Source organism: Felis catus, chromosome A2, assembly GCF_018350175.1.
Source record: "Felis catus isolate Fca126 chromosome A2, F.catus_Fca126_mat1.0, whole genome shotgun sequence".
Taxonomy (NCBI): domain Eukaryota; kingdom Metazoa; phylum Chordata; class Mammalia; order Carnivora; family Felidae; genus Felis; species Felis catus.
In genome coordinates this window covers 80735539-80752847 of record NC_058369.1, presented here as the reverse complement: position 1 = coordinate 80752847, position 17309 = coordinate 80735539, and the positions used below count along the sequence as shown (strand labels likewise).

At 39.3% G+C, this 17309-nt stretch overlaps 1 protein-coding gene across 1 annotated transcript in view; it reads right to left on the bottom strand.

Moving 5' to 3' along the window:
- Window positions 1-17309, bottom strand: part of ORC5 (origin recognition complex subunit 5) — a 170317-nt gene that overhangs the window by 7534 nt on the left and 145474 nt on the right. Inside the window, exon 14 of the transcript XR_006594139.1 lies at window positions 10574-10708. The gene's annotated coding sequence lies outside the window, so the exon portion shown is untranslated. The remainder of the gene's footprint in view (window positions 1-10573; window positions 10709-17309) is intronic.

The window sequence follows — 17309 nt, the reverse complement described above, 5'->3', positions numbered from 1 at the left end:
GTTGCTTTATTACAGCATTAAATATATGTTATATCATATTTCTACATATACAAAAGCAAATGGGACAGAAGTGTTTGTGTGGCAGTACACACAGATTTCCTTCTTGCCCCCACCTACTAAAAATATCCTGAAACTTCCAGGTGATACCCTGTCTTCTTCAGCCTTGTGAAGTGGATGAGTTCTTTCTCACTATAAGAAATGCTAAGTTTAGGGGCACCTGGGTGGTTCAGTCAGTTAAGCATCTGACTCTTCATTTTGGCTCAGGTCATGATCTCACATTTTGTGGGTTAGAGCCCCTCATTGGGCTCCTCACTGACAGCATGGAGCCTGCTTAGGAGTCTCTCTCTCTCTCTCTCTCTCTCTCTCTCTCTCTCTCTCTCTCTCTCTCAAAATAAATAAAGAAACTTAAAAAAAAACAAAGGCTAAGTTTATTTACACAATGAAGGACTTAGAAGTGAAATAGTAAGAGAAACTCAGAACAAACATTTTTTGCAAAGTTCAAAGAAAAAGTGGCAGTGCAGATAAAGAGATAGGGCCTTGGATAGAGAACTATATATGTGAATTCCTTTCAGTTTTCTTTGTAAGAGGCAATCATAAGGAATAGAATTCCATACCAACTATTTTTGGCTATTAAGTGTGCCTTCATTCATATTTTTAAAAAACAACTTTCCTGAAATTTCAGTCATGAGTCATGCATTTTGCCATTTTAAAGCATACAATTCAATGGTTCTTAGGATATTGACAGAGTTCTGTAACATCACCATTATTTAATTTCAGAATATTTTCATTACCCAAAAGGAAACACCATACTCACAGTAACTCCCCATTACCCCCTTCCCCAGCCCTTGCAACCATAATATACTATTTATTTCTATGTATTTGTCTATTCAGTCATATTATGTAATGGAATATTATAACATTTGGCTTTTTGTGACAATCTAGTAACATAATAATCTCCCTGAGCATAAGAATTTCAAGGATCATCCGTGTTGTAGCATAGATCAGTACTCCATTCCTTTATACGACTAAATCATATTTCATTGTGTGGATATACCACACTTTGTTTATCATCCATTAATGGGCATTTGCTTCTACTCTGGGGCTATTACAAATACTGCTAGTGTGAACATTCATGTACAGGACATATGGTTTCAATTCTCTTTGGTATATACCTAGGAGTAGAAATGCTAGGTCATATTTTAACTCTATGTTTAACATTTTGAGAAACTTCCAAACTGCTGCACTATTTTACATTATCATCACCAATATGTGAGAGTACCAATTTTACCACATCTTTCCTAAAACTTGTTATCGTACATCACTTATACTATAGACATCCTAATCATTTTGCAGGGGCATTTTGATGTGCATTTCCCTAATGTCTACTAATAGTGAGCATCATTTCACGTGGTTGTTGGCCATTTGTGTATTTTCTTAAGATAAATATCTATTACTATCCTTTGCCCATAATTAAATGGGTTATTTGTCTTTATATATTCTGGATACAAGTCCCTTTTCAGACACATGATTTGCAAACACTTTTTCCCATTCTGTAGTTTGTGGAAAGCTTCCAGTTTTTCACCATTAAGTATGACATTAGATGTGTGGTTTTTGTGGATGCCCTTTATCAGGAGAGAAAATTCCCTTCTGTTCTTAGTTTGTGTGTACATGCCTGCGTGTGTGCATGTGTGCATATATGTGTCCATCATGAAAGTGTATTGGAATTTGTCAAATGTTTTTTTCTGCATCTGTTAAGATGATCATGGGGGTTTTTTGGTCCTTTGTTTTATAATATGGCATATTATATTAATTATGTTAATTGATTTTTGTATATTGAACCAGTTTGCATTCCCACGATAAATACCACTTGGTCATGTTTATATTATTTTTATGTGGATTCAGTTTGGTAGTATTTTGTTAAGGATTTTTTACATATATATTCATAAAAGATATTGGTGTATAGTTTTCTTGTGATTCTTGTCTGGCTTGGCCATCAAGATACTAGTGGCCTCAAAGAACAAGTTACAGAGTATGCCCCATCTTTAATTATTTGAATTTTGTGAAGGACTGGTGTTAACTCTTCTTTAAACATTTAGTAAGACTGACCACTGAAGCCATCTGGCCTGGGATTTTCCAGGTAGGAAACTTTAAAATTACTAATTCAATCTTTTACTTGTTATATGTTTCTTCAGATTCTCTGTTCCTTCTTGAATCAATTTCAATAGTTCCTGTCTTTCTAGGAATTTGTCCATTTCATTTATGTTATCTAATTTGTTGGCATGTCTTCTATATGTCATGCACAGTTTCAGGTTCTAGGGATAAGGGGTGAGCAAGACACAATTCTTTGCCCTATGGAGCACACATTCCCTCATCAGAGAAGTGGACAAGAAGTAAAAAAATAAGTTATATAATACATAATGCCAAAAAGATTTTTGATTATTGAGTACATTTCAATATATTATAGCTATCTATACCTGTTAGATATTATATTCCAATTGTATTAAGTTAATAAATGAGTATAACATGATGGTAGGATGTCTATCAGGTTAAACACATTCTCATAATGTATTTCCTTTCATACATCAAACTCATACAATGAATAAATTTGCATATGTATTTTACTTTTTAAATTAAAGTATGCCCACAAAGATACTAACTGGTCAATTAAGACAATTCCTTGAGATGAGGGACTAGTCAGGTCAAAACAGCTACCTTAAATGGCGAGCTGTTGTGGTGGCACTTAATCCCATTATACGGTTTATATGAAGTAGTTTATCAGTGGTCCCACTTCAGTTTAGTAAAAATGAAATGGATATAGCCTGACTGAACAGAAGGCTGTCAACTTGATAGACTGTACATACTGTGCAGCTCTGGGCAAGCCATTTGCATTATGTCATAATGGTCTATGAGTCAGAGCTCACCTCAGCACCTTGGACAGCACCTGGCTAAGTTCTCCTGTTAGCACAAGAAAAAATATTAACTTTTAATTACTAAATTATTTATTAACACAATCTCATTATCCACAATAACACTTTAAGGTAGATAATGTCATTTTCCTGTATTTACAGATGAAGAAACTAAAGCTCTGAGACATAGTCACAGAGCTAATAGGTGGCTGAGGTGGAATTGGAACCCAGAAAATTTTATCTCAAGACGATATGTAAGGGCTTTTTACATATATAATCTGTTACTTATTAGGGAGGCAGGAAAATATAGATTATATATGTAAAAAGCCCTTACTTTGGCAGTTAAATGTGGCTAACCTCACTTCCTCAAGTTACACTAATTAAGAAATTTGCAAATGTAATTTATTTTAAAAATTCAGTTTGTGTCCACCAAGCTATGACTTGGTCAATTAAGACAACTCATGAGGAAGGGAAAGTCAGAATAATTCAAAACAGCTATCTTCTTTCTAAGCCACTTCTGTCTAAACATCTTTATTTTTGTGCCCATCCTCAGAAGCAGCATTTTCATAGACCTCCTGAGAAGACACATTATGCTAGAGCCATTGGTGGATCCAGAATAACCCTGAAGGTAATGGTCAAAGCTGAAACACATCAGCAATTCCTATTCCCACAGATAATCCATGTGAATGTAATGGCACCCCAACTCTCCTCAACTACTACCACAGTATGACATCATCAGCTTTTCTCCACTAAAACATATAATTAAAAGATTCAAAATACTGTATTTAATTATCTACAACCTGTGTAAAATGGAGTAAAAGTCACTCAATCTATGTACTTCTGAATTACATATACCTATTTTAAGTGGTTCACCATGTTTCTGGTCCCTCTGAGTTTCTTAAGAAACAAAGATGGGGGTGGCTAGACTGTTTCTAGAACAATTAAGAATGGTCTTGCTGAAGGCTTGTTCATCTATTGTTGGTCATTACTTATAACAAACTCAAAGTCTTATAACAACACAGAAGACATTCTTTCCTTAAAATATTAGAAAGCAATACTCAGTACAAATTCACCTTCACATACTACCAGTAAACAAATAAATACAACCTCAAACATGAGGACTGAATCAAGTGGAATAATCTGTTGTCAGGCCACTTCTTGGTATTCTTACACTGAGAGGCTCACTTCTATCTTAAAGCAAAACAAACACTATGTTTTGGTCAAGTGTATTGTACTTGCACTGCCTGTGTAATTCACAATTAACATAATAAGGGCACTCGGTTCTCTGGCTGCACTATGACAAATACATCTGATGAGCTTGTGGGAGAATGTTTGCAAGCACCATCAGTCATTGTCTGGAGATTTATGATCCACATATAAGATCAACAGTCTGGTGCACACTGATTATTTTACTGCTGAGCTGCACCATCTGTCTCCACCCAGGAATCTTAAAGATTTCTTAGATAATGTTGCAGGATCATCTTTTAAGAGGCATTGTCAATGGCCCTCCAACCCCTTTTGACTAAAGCAAAATTGATATGGGTGTGCTGACCAATGAGTCTCAGAAATTAAAGGACTTAACTACAAATAAATGTCCTATCCATAAAAATAAGCTTTTCCTAACAGGTTTAGCAAAGGGAAAAAGAAAGTGCACTCCACAGTATCTGAAGACTAAATTAGACATCTGAAGACTAAATTAGACATGCCAATATCTACTCTGGTTATAGATTTAAGGATATAACATGTAAATTTTGATGCAGTAAGTCTGCCTTGCTAAAATAAACCATTACTGATTTAAAAGATGGCATGAGAGCCGTGCTTAGCTACAGTGACAGAGACCATGCTTACCAAATACTCATGTGCTCTTTCTATGGTAGCAACTTTAAAAATTATTTGGCATAACATTCTTAGGGTATGTTTTTCTAAAGATTGGCCGACATCTTAATTATGTATTTTCCCATTCCTCTTGTAGTCAGGTTAAGACCATATGATTAAGTTGACCAATGGACTCTGACTGTATCCCTTCCAGACTGAGGCATGTAGGAGCTGGTATGCCTTCATCACTCCCTTTCCCAGAGGAGTCACCCTTGGAGAGCATACACAGATGTCATAGAATATGGAGGCCAGCCTGGCCAACACTGGGCTGTGATGAGAGTGAGAAATAAACTTTTATTGTGTTAACCCCCTGAGATTCAAAGTTATCTGTTTCAATTAATTGCTCTGAATAATACAGCCACAAATATCAGGTGGCATTGAGATTTTTCACCACTAAGAACAAATCTTATTTTCACTACCAAACGGAATAAATCAGGAAAGAAGTTTTTGTCTTATCGAAGAAGTTAAAGTTTTATAGCTATTCTATGTATTGCCTTTTAAAACTATGCTGATCACAAGGGTCTCTGGGTACTTTGTTTCTAAAGATCGGTTTTTACCTTAAATATGTTGAGAGATATGCAAAATAGATCTCTGTCCAGTTATTGTTATTTCAGTCTTATTAGGTTGGAAGAATAATATCTAATTCAAGTACCCTGAGCTACCTCCAAACCATGGTAAGCTACCTACTTTGCAAGAGCTTTAATGTCAAATGCTTCCTTGATCCATCTTTTGTGGCTGGGCATATCATATTAATTGCCTGGACTCAAATGCAATAAGGACCGGGTGGCCAGGAGAGAAGGGCAGAGGAACCTAAGCTTTTAACAAGCCGCCACCAGGAGCTATCCCCCATAAAGAATAAATTTTATGGAAAAATCTCATTGTTATTTCAGAAGGCATCTGTTACATTATCTTAGCCACAATAGGTGAAACACAATGAAGCAATTGTTTGCAAGAAGGCCTTGGCCATAAGCTATGTTTGGTGACCCAGAAATGATTACGGTATTGTCAGGGTTGTAAAAGACTATGGTATATGTAAAAATACTGCCTATAACTCATCACAGGAAATCATCTTCCCTGGGATGTAACTAAGGAGTTTTGATCAGGAATATATGTCAACTTCCTATATCTACTCTAGATGGAGAAATCTCCACTTTTAAAGATGTCTCAAAATGTTTTCCCATTATCCACTGAGTTTTTGTGTGTCTTCTTTTTTCCATAATGGCAGCTTTACTGATGCATTAGGGTATACAAAAAGGGATCCTGCCTCAGTATGGAGGATACAACAATGAATGGGGAATCAGCAATTTTACCAAGCTCAAGGGGAACTACATGGAACTAAGCATTTCCCCCTCCATAGGTTTCTGTCCTTGTAGATATCCATTGCATAATACTCCTGGACTCTCTCACTTCTTCTTCTTCCCCCAGTAAAGGATGAATTTCTTATATGCTGAGTAACTTTAGGAGCAGAAACTATGACTCTGTAACTTAGTCCCTCCTTCCCCTTTTTTCTCTTTGGGATTTGTCTGGTTGTAGAGAAGAAGTGCCAAAAGGTAAACTTAGTGGTAAAGTTTCTGTCCCTGCAGGAGGAGGTTACAGTTTTCTTGTGCTACCTGTGACAGGTAGATAAATCGCTCAAATTCTGAGATTCGGAATTAGGAAATTCTCTCTTGTCACACACCTAAGTTATATCCTTCAATGCAACATTAATCAGCAATAAACCTATACTGTATCTTCTTTTGCCTGACTCCTTTTCCTCTGGTTCAGAACTTGTATGGGGGAAGAGGTGTGCCACCCCAGGCCAGAAATCCACATCCCAAACTGGAGGAATATGCGCAGAAGGCGGTTTGAAAAGTCCCAAACAGGCCCTAAACAATTTTGATTCTTGGTATTAGTCAACTGAACCCAACTCAAGCTGGGGAGGGGGAGGGGAGAGGGATAGAGTTTCACATGAAGATACAGTACCGTTTCATTGAACTCAGGGCAAAAAAAGCTGTTGGACATCAGGCAGGAACTGGAACCAGGAAATGAGAGCCCAAATGGGATCTTTCCACCTCTTGTCTTGACATTCCTGGGTACTTGTTCCATTCTTCTTTCTCTGCTTCTCTAGACCACACAGGGGTGTGTGTGTGTGTGTGTGTGTGTGTGTGTGAGTGTGTGTGTGTGTGAGAGAGAGAGAGAGAGAGACAGAGACAGAGACAGAGACAGAGACAGAGAGACGGTGTCCACAATGATCCAATCAATTGTAACCATGAGGAGAAAAATCACACAGAATATTGTGTCTATTGTATCAATAAATCAATAATGTAGCTTATCAAATAAACTGTTAGGAATGGAAAACAGCTGTATGAGGTTTAAGGGAGATAGTGTAAAGAAGGTGGATGGGAGATAGAGACTGCAATTTAGGTATTATAGCACTGGTAGTCTGTGCTGCGGGCACCAGTGAGATGTGTGGTCCTTTAGGTGTTATAAGCCCATCAGTATAGTTTCATTAATTATAAACTAACATTATTATTAATTATAGTTTTATGCAGTTATCTTTTAAAACAGTAGGAGAGAAGAATTATAAGACAGGCAATTTCTGGGGTGTCTGGATGACTTAATCAGTTCAGTGTCTGACTCTTGATTTTGACTCAGGTCATGACCTCATGGTTCATGGGTTCGAGCCCTGCATCAGGCTCTGTGCTGAAAGCTCGGAATCCTGCTTAGGATTCTCTCTCTCTCCCTCTCTCTCTCTCTGCCCCTCCTCCACTTGTTCCCTCCCCCCTTGCAAAATAAATAAATAAACTTTTTAAAAAATGCAATTTCAACCCAAAAGTTCATGTCTCTTTAGCTCTGACAAATTTTCTTCTATTATTTCTTAACAATATCTTCTTGTTTCCCTTATTTTCTTTTCATGAAGTCCATAGTAGTGAGATTTGCTGTCTCTTTGCAGATTTGCTCTGCTGTGTGAACTCTTCTGTTATCTCATCAACAATATTTTCACTTTCCCAGAGCTCCTTCTTGTTCTCTGTTCCTTTTCCACATAAGTACTATGTTCTTAATTTATGGGTATGCTATATTTTATTAATTTATTAATTTAAAAAGTAATACATGCTCCTGGGACAAAACTCCATAGTTTAAAAAAGTGTAGAGTGACAACTAAGCTCTCTCTCATCTGGCTCCCAGCCCTAGAGATGACCTAGTTATTAATTTCTTATGAATCCCTCAGAGATATTTCATGAACTTTAAAAATATACACACACTACAAAATACATTATTGAATCTCTCTGGAAATGTAAGTTCAGTTTTGCTTTTCTTTTTTTATTCTCTTCTCTTTCCTAAATTATCTCATATTTATGGGGGATCAGATATTCTCTTTATCTTAGACCCCGATTTCATGATTATGGTTTTCTTCACATGACTTGTTGTCCAGTCACATATAAACATGGATCAGATTACTCTTTCTGTGTAGCAAATATGGATTTTCTCCTCTTGCAAATGTTAGCATATTGTCTTGATCATTCTCACCCTGAGGTGAAAAGCTTCCTGGGAGCTATGTTTATGTGTGGCAATGGTGATAGAGAGACGGTGGCAGGAGCCAATACAAAGGGCTCATTTTAAAATAAGTGGTTGAGAGGTAGCCTGGGTGGCTCAGTTAAGCGTCTGGCTCTTGATTTTGGCTCAGGTCATGATATCCCGGTTTATGGGGATTGAGCCCCATGTCAGGAATCCCTGCTTGGGATTCTCTCTCTCTCCTCCCTCTCTGCCCCTCCTCCACCCATACTCTCTTTTTCTCAAAATAAATAAACATTTAAAAAACAAAATAAATAAATTTTAAAAAATAAAATAAAATAAGTAGTTGAGAGCTGGTCTATGTGCTGGTCAGATGAATGAACAGAGGGGCCAGAACCTGCCCAGCAGTCTTCTGTCAGGCAGTTCTTTCTATGTGTTTCTAACTCTCTCGAACACAGAGTTCTAATTAATGTCTGTTTTCCATCTTCCTCCTCCCTCCCACATTCCACCCCTGCCAACTCCTAGCCCAGAGTCTCTCTGGGTTTTGCTTGGCCGTTCAGCTCTCTCCATAGGATTGTCTTTCTTTGCATTTACACACAGCTTCCACCAACTTGTAGTGGTCATTAGTATCATCACCAGATGAAATCTCCCACCTGCTGGTGGTTCTCTCCAGTACATGGTGCTTGGAAAAAGTTCTGGGCACTAGGACATAACGCAGCGTAAGCACTCCAGACTCGCCTGTTATGAAATGTGTTTAGTAACGTAAAAGGATAGCCCACAGTGGGGGGTGGGTGTTTCTCTACAGAAGGTATTTTTTAATGTGAAGAGATTGTCAGTCTGTTCTTGTGGATTTGGAGACACATTTGGGGCGGGGGGGAGCCCCAGAACAGAGGCAGGAGAGGAAAGCTATTTTTATTCATCTGTTCCTATATTTCCCCCCATGCCCCATCTGGAAGACTGGTATTTTCCTGAGAGACATCTGGCAGTCCTGTCTGTTCTTGGGTTCCTCAGTAGTTTAAACAACACAGAAAAGGCACTGTTGTTATTATTTCTTCCCTGTAAGTACAGCATCCTGAGGGGTGCCTGGGGGGCTCAGTCAGTTAAGTGTCCCACTTCAGCTCAGGTCATGACCTCATGGTCCGTGAGTTATAGCCTCACATCAGGCTCTGTGCTGACAGCTCAGAGCCTGGAGCCTGCTTTGGATTCTGTGTCTCCCCCTCTGTCCCTCCCCTCCTTGCACTCTCTCTCTCTCTCTCTCTCTCTCTCTCTCTCAAAAATAAAAATAAACATTAAAAACTTAAAAAAAATACAGCATCATGCACTGTTTGCAGCTCTCTGGATATTATCATGGCTCCATCTCCCTGGGAAAAGCTCTCATTTCCTAGTTTGAGGTACATTGTTCTCTTTTCCTGACAGAAGGGCCTTCACTCATCGAGGCTTCTAGCAACACTATAAAATTAGAAGGAAAGAAACTTCAGAAGTTGCAAAACAGATGATTAACAGCAATGCTGTGGCCTTATTAAGTTAAGGATGTCACGCTGTTTTGCCCATTCACACATGCTTATTGATTTAATGTTTTGTAAATTTAGCTCTCTTGAGTCTCAGCTGATGTGTGGGTGCATATACCAACCAGACTGATATCTGCGCCATAAGTGAGAAATAACTTGATAATTTATGAGCGGTGAAAGCCAAAGTCGGACAGGTTTTCCCTCAGGAAAGGAAAAAACACGTGCGGCACACGGTAGACAACTCTCTTCTTCGGCGCTTTCATTTTAAGAAAGAATGCACTTGCTGGTGCGGTGGTCGGAAGGGAATTAGGCGATTTGATCTGTCCACATTCTCTCCTATCAAGTGTCTCTGAGAGGAATGTGTCTGAGCAGCTTTTTCTCTACATCTGTAGGGAGGCTGGGCCTTTGTTAATGAGGACATCCCGGGAGTTCAGGGGCCACATTTGTTTGGTGACAAAGGGGCAAAGGAAGTGGTTTTATTGGAGAGAAGGGTATATATCAGTTTGGGGAGGAGAGGTTAGGGGAGAGTTGCTTGAAGGTCCTCTTGGAAAAACACTCCCCCATAAACATATACACAGGCATGCACATGTGTTTGCACATGTATTTCATGCGTATATACTTAATAATGGGAAGGATGGGGAATAGTGAAGCCAAAAAAGGAGGAGCCAGCCAGTCGGGTTCCTTCCCTGGCAACCTTGCTCTCCTTTCATTTGGAGAGGTCTGTGGCAGCCCAAGGTACCTGAGGTGGAACACTGATCTAAAGTACAAAAGTTTGTGTCAAAAGTTTCTTACCTTCACAGCAGAATACACTCCTCAGGGACCATGGGCTTCAATGCACGACATAAGCTGCTTTGACTTAGTTCTGTCACTGGCCATCATGCAGGAAAGAGAGGACTGGAAGTCAGGAAGTTGTTTCAAAGGTTGAAGCTAAAAAGGGAGGGAAGCACAGCAGGGCAGCCATCACTGGTTGGTGGTAATTCTGGAAACAGTCAGGCATGTTGTTCATTTTTTGATGAAAGCCCGGTACTGCCCCTTGGTTCATAATTCTTAGTTCAAGGTGACAGTGCTTCCACCACCAAAATTCTCCTGTTTTTTGGGGGGTCTCCATGCATCATATTTAGTTTCACTCATTCCAAGATGGTCACAACTCAAATCTCTTTAAGATAAGCTCTCTTCTAGGTCGGTGCGTGGGTGGTTCAGTCAGTTAAACATCTGACTTCGGCTCAGGTAATGATCTCCCAGCTGGTGAGTTCAAGCTCCGCATCGGGCTCTGGGCTGACAGCCTGCTTCAGATTCTGTGTCTCCCTCTCTCTCTGCCCTTCTCCTGCTTGTGCTCTCTCTCTCTCACTCTCTCTCTCAAAAATAAACATTAAAAAAAAAAGTTTAAAAAAAGATAAGCTCTCTTCTACCTGCAGTCCTTATGAGGTTGCTGTGTGACAATCCCGTAAGATTAGGAAGCCCCACTGTTTAACAGAGTCTGTGAAGCACATCTTAAGATCTTTAGAAGAACTGTTGTCTATTTGAAAGAGTCTATGAGGGACGCCTGGGTGGCTCAGGCAGTTAAGCATCCGACTTCGGCTCAGGTCATGATCTCACGGTTCATGAGTTCGAGTTCCACTTCGGGCTCTCTGCTGTCAGCACAGAGCTGGCTTCAGATCCTCTGTCCCCCTCTCTCTGCCCCTCCCCAGCTTGTTCTCTCTCTCTTTCAAAATAAATAAATAAACTTAAAAAAAAAGAAAGAATCTATGAGGTGGCATCTTAGATTATTCTGAAGTTTCAAAAAAGGATCTTACAAGTCCATGCTAGACTCGATCTTTGCCTAGAAGTCATTTCTTAATTTGAGAATAGTTTGCCATCTTAAGAGACTGAGAAAAAAACATACTTTTATTTTCAAATCTAAAGAGTCCTGGCTCCTTTACATTTCTTTAAATTTTGCTTGAAACTGAATAGTTGCTATATTCATTTTTTATTTCTGTGTAACAAATTATCACAAACTTAGTAGCTTAAAGCAACACAAATTTATTATCTCACTTTCGGTGGATCAGGAATTCAGCATTTTTTTTTATGTTTTTATTTATTTTTGAGAGAGGGAGAGACAGAACGTGAGCGGAGAAGGGGCAGAGAGAGAGAGACACATAGAATCCGAAGCAGGCTCCAGGCTCTGAGCCCAACATGGGGCTAAAACTCACGAACTGTGAGATCATGACCTGAGCCAAAACCAAGAGTAGGAAGCCCAACCAACTGAGCCACCCAGGCGCCCCAGGAATCCAGCATATTTTAACTGAGTGCCCTGCTCCTGGTCTCACAAGGCTGAAGTCGAGGTGTCAGCCAGCTATTCTCATCTGGAGCCTCAACTGGAGAAAGGCCTGCTTCCAAACTCCCTCCATTGATGGCAGAATTGATTTCCTTGGGTCATGTAACCGAAGCCCCATTTCTTGCTTCTCTTAGAGGACACCCTCAGGTCCTTGCCATGTGGTCCTTCCATGGCCCCTCACATTTCAAGTCTCTTCACACAAAGGACCAGTCCCTTTTAAGGGCTCCTTTGATTAGGTCAAGCCCACCTACTTGGGGACTTTAATTACATCTGTGACATTCCTTCTGCCATATCATTCCTTCCACTCTCCCATCCTGACCATGGGTGCAGCACCAGGGGTAGAGATCCTGGGGGCCATCTGAGAATTCTGGGGGCCACAGATCCTTTTTTGGTTTATTTTTCTTCTCCTGTTATATTACAGGCAGATAAAAAACCCTAAGCAGAACCATCAGTGCTCTTCATGGAAACCTCTTTGGCTAGATCATCAAGTTTATTACTATATTATATTTGCTATTTTTCACATTCTGCTACTATGTACCAAGGGCACTGTTTTTCTAGCTTCCAGTAATATTTTCCTGTCTTTCCTTTAGGCCCTTACTGACAAATTCCTTGAGGCCTTTTAGACTTCTCCTAACACTCTTCTCGAGGTCCTTTAGGTTTTCACTAAACATTCTCCTTGTGACCCTTCCAGCTTCCACCAACCATGTGGTGCCAAAGCCAATGACATGTCTTGAGTTTTTCTTGTGGCAGCAGTACCCAAATCAGTCACAAATACCAAAATCCACATCAGCTATCCACAGCGATATGGCAACTTACTCTAAAACTTAGTGACTTAAAGCAACGATCATTTTTTAGCTCGTGAACCCACCAGGAGAATTCCAGACATAGTCTGTGTTTACTGACCCAGTTGACACATAAGATGAGATGAGGTTGCTCCGTTAGCTTAAAATTTTCTGGTCTAGGACTTCTACTTATTTTGCCATTGAAAATTAGTTGTTTGGACAGACTCTGTACTGAGAACTAAAAAAGCGGCAACACACACACACACACATACACACACACACACACACACACACCCAAGACAGTTAAGATGTGGTGTAGGGAAGGGACCCTGGGGTGGCTCAGTCAGTTAAGCATCTGACTTCGGCTCAGGTCATGATCTCACGATCTGTGAGTTCGAGCCCTGTATTGGGCTCTGTGCAGACAGCTTGGAGCCTGGAGTCTGCTTCTGATTCTGTGTCTCCCTCTCTCTGCCCCTCCCCTGCTCATGCTCTGTCTCTTTCTCTCTCAAAAAAAAAAAATTTTTTTTTAATTAAAAAAAAAATGTGGTGTAGGGAAAATATCTTAGGTAGAGGAAGGAAACCCAAAGTGGTGAGTCTGGCATTCGGTGCCAGTATCCTTTCAAGGGAGATGGCATTGTTACAAGCAGTAAATGAGAAGCTGAGCAGAACTTTTAACAGACACAGGTCTATGGGGCAAAAACTGAAGTTCAAGGCTTGTCAAAGAAAAGGAATCTATTTCTAAAGAGACCCCAGAGGGTTATATACAAGGACTAAGAGTAAACCAGAAATCGATCAGCCCTCCCAGATACCGACATCCAACTTCAAATCCTTGTAATTTCTGATTGTAAGGTGATCTGGAGGCCCTAGCTCAAGGTCCACTTCCAGAAGTAGAAGATAATTCTCTTTGAAGGAAAATAACATTATGCAGAGCTTCAATTTCCTCTCCATTTTTTTTCAACGTTTATTTATTTTTGGGACAGAGAGAGACAGAGCATGAATGGGGGAGGGGCAGAGAGACAGGGAGACACAGAATCCGAAACAGGCTCCAGGCTCTGAGCCATCAGCCCAGAGCCTGACGCGGGGCTCGAACTCACGGACCGCGAGATCGTGACCTGGCTGAAGTCGGATGCTTAACAGACTGCGCCACCCAGGCGCCCCTCCTCTCCATTTTTAAAAATATATAGTGTCTGGTACCAAATCAAAAACGTTTTAGTAGTTTAGAAGATGGGACTTAATTGAAAGCCCAGATAATAAAACATATGAGAGATGTTTATTATTTTGTCTGATGGAGTTACCAGCCATGAACTTTAAAATCATAGGTTCAAGGAACTGAAAAAACAAAACAGAGAATTTCAGCAGAGAAATAATAAAGAAGTATGACATAGGGACTCTTGCTGGTAAATCCTAGTATTAGTAATAACTGATACTAAGAACTCAGTGATTAACACACTTGACCTGTCATATGTAGAACAGCACACCCAACAGGTGTAGAATCATTTATCAAAACTGAACACATGCTAGTTCATCAGCTTCTCTAATAAATTTTATAAGATTAAAATTAGAGAGTATATTCCTTGACCATAGTGAAAATAAGTCAGATATCAATAACACTACCACACAAAAGACTAGAAAATTTCCATATGTTTGGAACTTAAAATACTTCTTAATAATTCATGTGACCCAGAAGTTGTAATGGAAATCAGAAAATACTTGAACTGAATAATAATAATGAAAATTGGACATAAAAAGTTTATGTAATAAAACCAAAAGAGTGCTTGGAGGTAAGTAAGTAGATGTCATTATATATATTAGAAAACTGGGGTGCCTGGATGACTCACTTGGTTGAGTATCTGACTCTCGATTTTAGCTTAGGTCATGATCTCAGGGTTGTGGGGTCGAGCCCCACATTGGGGAGATTCTCTCCCTCTCTCTCTTTCTCTCTCTCTCTTTCCCTTTTCCCCCCACTCACATTCTCTTTCTCTCTCTCAAAAAAATAAGAAAAAGAAAAAAAAGAAAAGAAAAAGTAAGGCAAAAGGGCTTCAAATCAATGATTTAAGTATCCATCTCAAGAAGTTGTAAAAATAAAAACAAATGAAACCAAAGTAAGTACAAGCAGGAAAATTATAACTAGAAGAGCAGAAATTATTTAAAAAGAAAAACATAAAAGAAAGAAGATTAACAAAGCCACAGAAAAGTATTCTTTGGAAAGACTGTGAAAACTGATACTTGACATGACTGATCAATGAGAAAAAGAGGGAAGGCATGAACAGCCAATAATACAGATGAAAAAGAAATATCACCACTGGCCTTTCTGATAATGAAAAAGATAATATGAGGATATTAGGATTATGATGAGACAATAGAAAGTTTAGGTAAAATGGAAAAATTCCCAGAACACACTTACTACCACTGACACCAAAAGGTAGAAATTGATCCATGGGTTCTAAATTTTATATGGAAATAGAATAATAGCTGAGATAATCTCGAAGAAAAAGAACAGAGTTGGAGGAGCCAGATGAGTGAACATCAAAGTTTGCTATAAAGCTACTACAACCGAAACTATAGGATTGGCGCAGGGATAGACTAACAGAGACATGGAATGGAACAGAATCCAGCAAAAGACCCACCTGGTTTATGTGCAAGGTGAGAAGAGGGGAGAAGAGAGTCTGGCCACAAATGATGCTGGGTCCACTGGAGATCCACAAAAGAAAAAACTAAAAAGATTCATCTGCTATTAGACTATTCCCATGGTCATGGGAGGAGAAAATTCTAGAAGAAGAAAAAAAAAACAGGAGAAAATCTTTATAAAGTGAGGTTGGTAAAGATTTCTTAAATGGAACACATAAATCACTAACCATTAAGGAAAAGATGAATATATTGGAATAAATTAAGTGTAGGAACTCCAGTTCCTAAAGGAAAAGACACCAATAAGAGAGTGAAAGGCAAACCACAGAGTTTTTAGATACTTGAAATTTTGAAAACATATAACAAAAGGCTTGTCACCAGACCATGTAAAAATAATTTCTGCAAATCCATGAGAAAAATATATAAATCCTATAGAAAGATATTCAAATGGCCAATCAACATCTGAAAACATGCTCAATATTATTATGAATCAGGGAAATATGCAAACTAAAACCACAATGTGATACTACTACTTCCTAACCAAAATGGCCAAAATGTAAAATATTGGCAATATCAAGTATTGGCAGGAATATGTAACAACTAGAACTTTGATACACTGGTGGTGGGAGTGAAATTGGTGCAACCATTCTGGAAAAATGTATGTTACATGTATGTTACATCTATCTCATGACCCAGCTAGTCCTCTCTTAGATTTATATTGAAGACAAATACCTATGTATATGAGCCAAAACACATAGCACCATTATTTGTAATGGCTAAAAATAAAAAATGACAAAAACCAAAGTTCCACTAACTGTCAAATGATAAACAATCATGTAATAAAAGAGCATAAGGTGCTCAGTCAGTTGAGCATCCAACTCTTGGTTTCCTCCAGGTCATGATCCCAGAATTATGGAATGGAGCTCCACCTTGGGCTCTGTGCTGAGCGTGGGGCCTACTTGAGCTTGTCTCTCTCTCTCCCTCCACCCCCTTCTCTGTAATAAAAAAAAAAAAAAGCATATAGCAACAACAAGGCAGATGCTACTGCCACACAGCATGGATCAACCTCACAAACAAAATGTCAAGCGTAATAGGTCAACTCCCCCAGCCCCGGCAATATATGTAGTATGTGATTCCATCGACATAAAGTTCAAAAAAAGGCAGAAATCATCTTGAGTGGTTATCTCTGGGGAGGACTGAGTTAGGAGAGATTGGACGGTGGGTCCCTCCCCAGGCTCAGAGACGTGGGAAACCCTTTGCTAATCTCTAGAGTCTTCTCTCTGCAACTTCCTCCTCCTCTTTGATATTCTGTTCCACAAATTCTAGCCACCTTAGCCTCCCATAACCCCACAGCAAGACCCTCAGACTCTGTTTGGGTTCCCTCTTGCTGAGTTCAGGTCTGGAAAGAGCCTCCAGGCAAGATCCTGGAGCAGTTGAAGGGCTCACCTCATTTGTTTGCTTTCTTCCATGAATCACAGCCTTGCACAGTCTGTTATCCAATGTCTAAAAACCATACTTTCATACTCTTTCCCTAGTTTTCTAACTAGGCAGTACTAACATATTAAAAATGCAAGTATTTGTATCCTACTCCTAAATATTCTGATTCACTAAGTCCAGAGTGAGACCCAGGGATCTGCCTTTTGAAAAATATGTGAAAGTGATTCTATGTATCAGTTCCCCAGTTGTCTATAATGAAAAGGAGGCCACTGTCATTAATTGACAGGCCTATGGTTCCCTATTTGAAATACTGATGGTCACATTTACATTGAAACACACACACATACAAATACAGTGTGCATATGCAGTT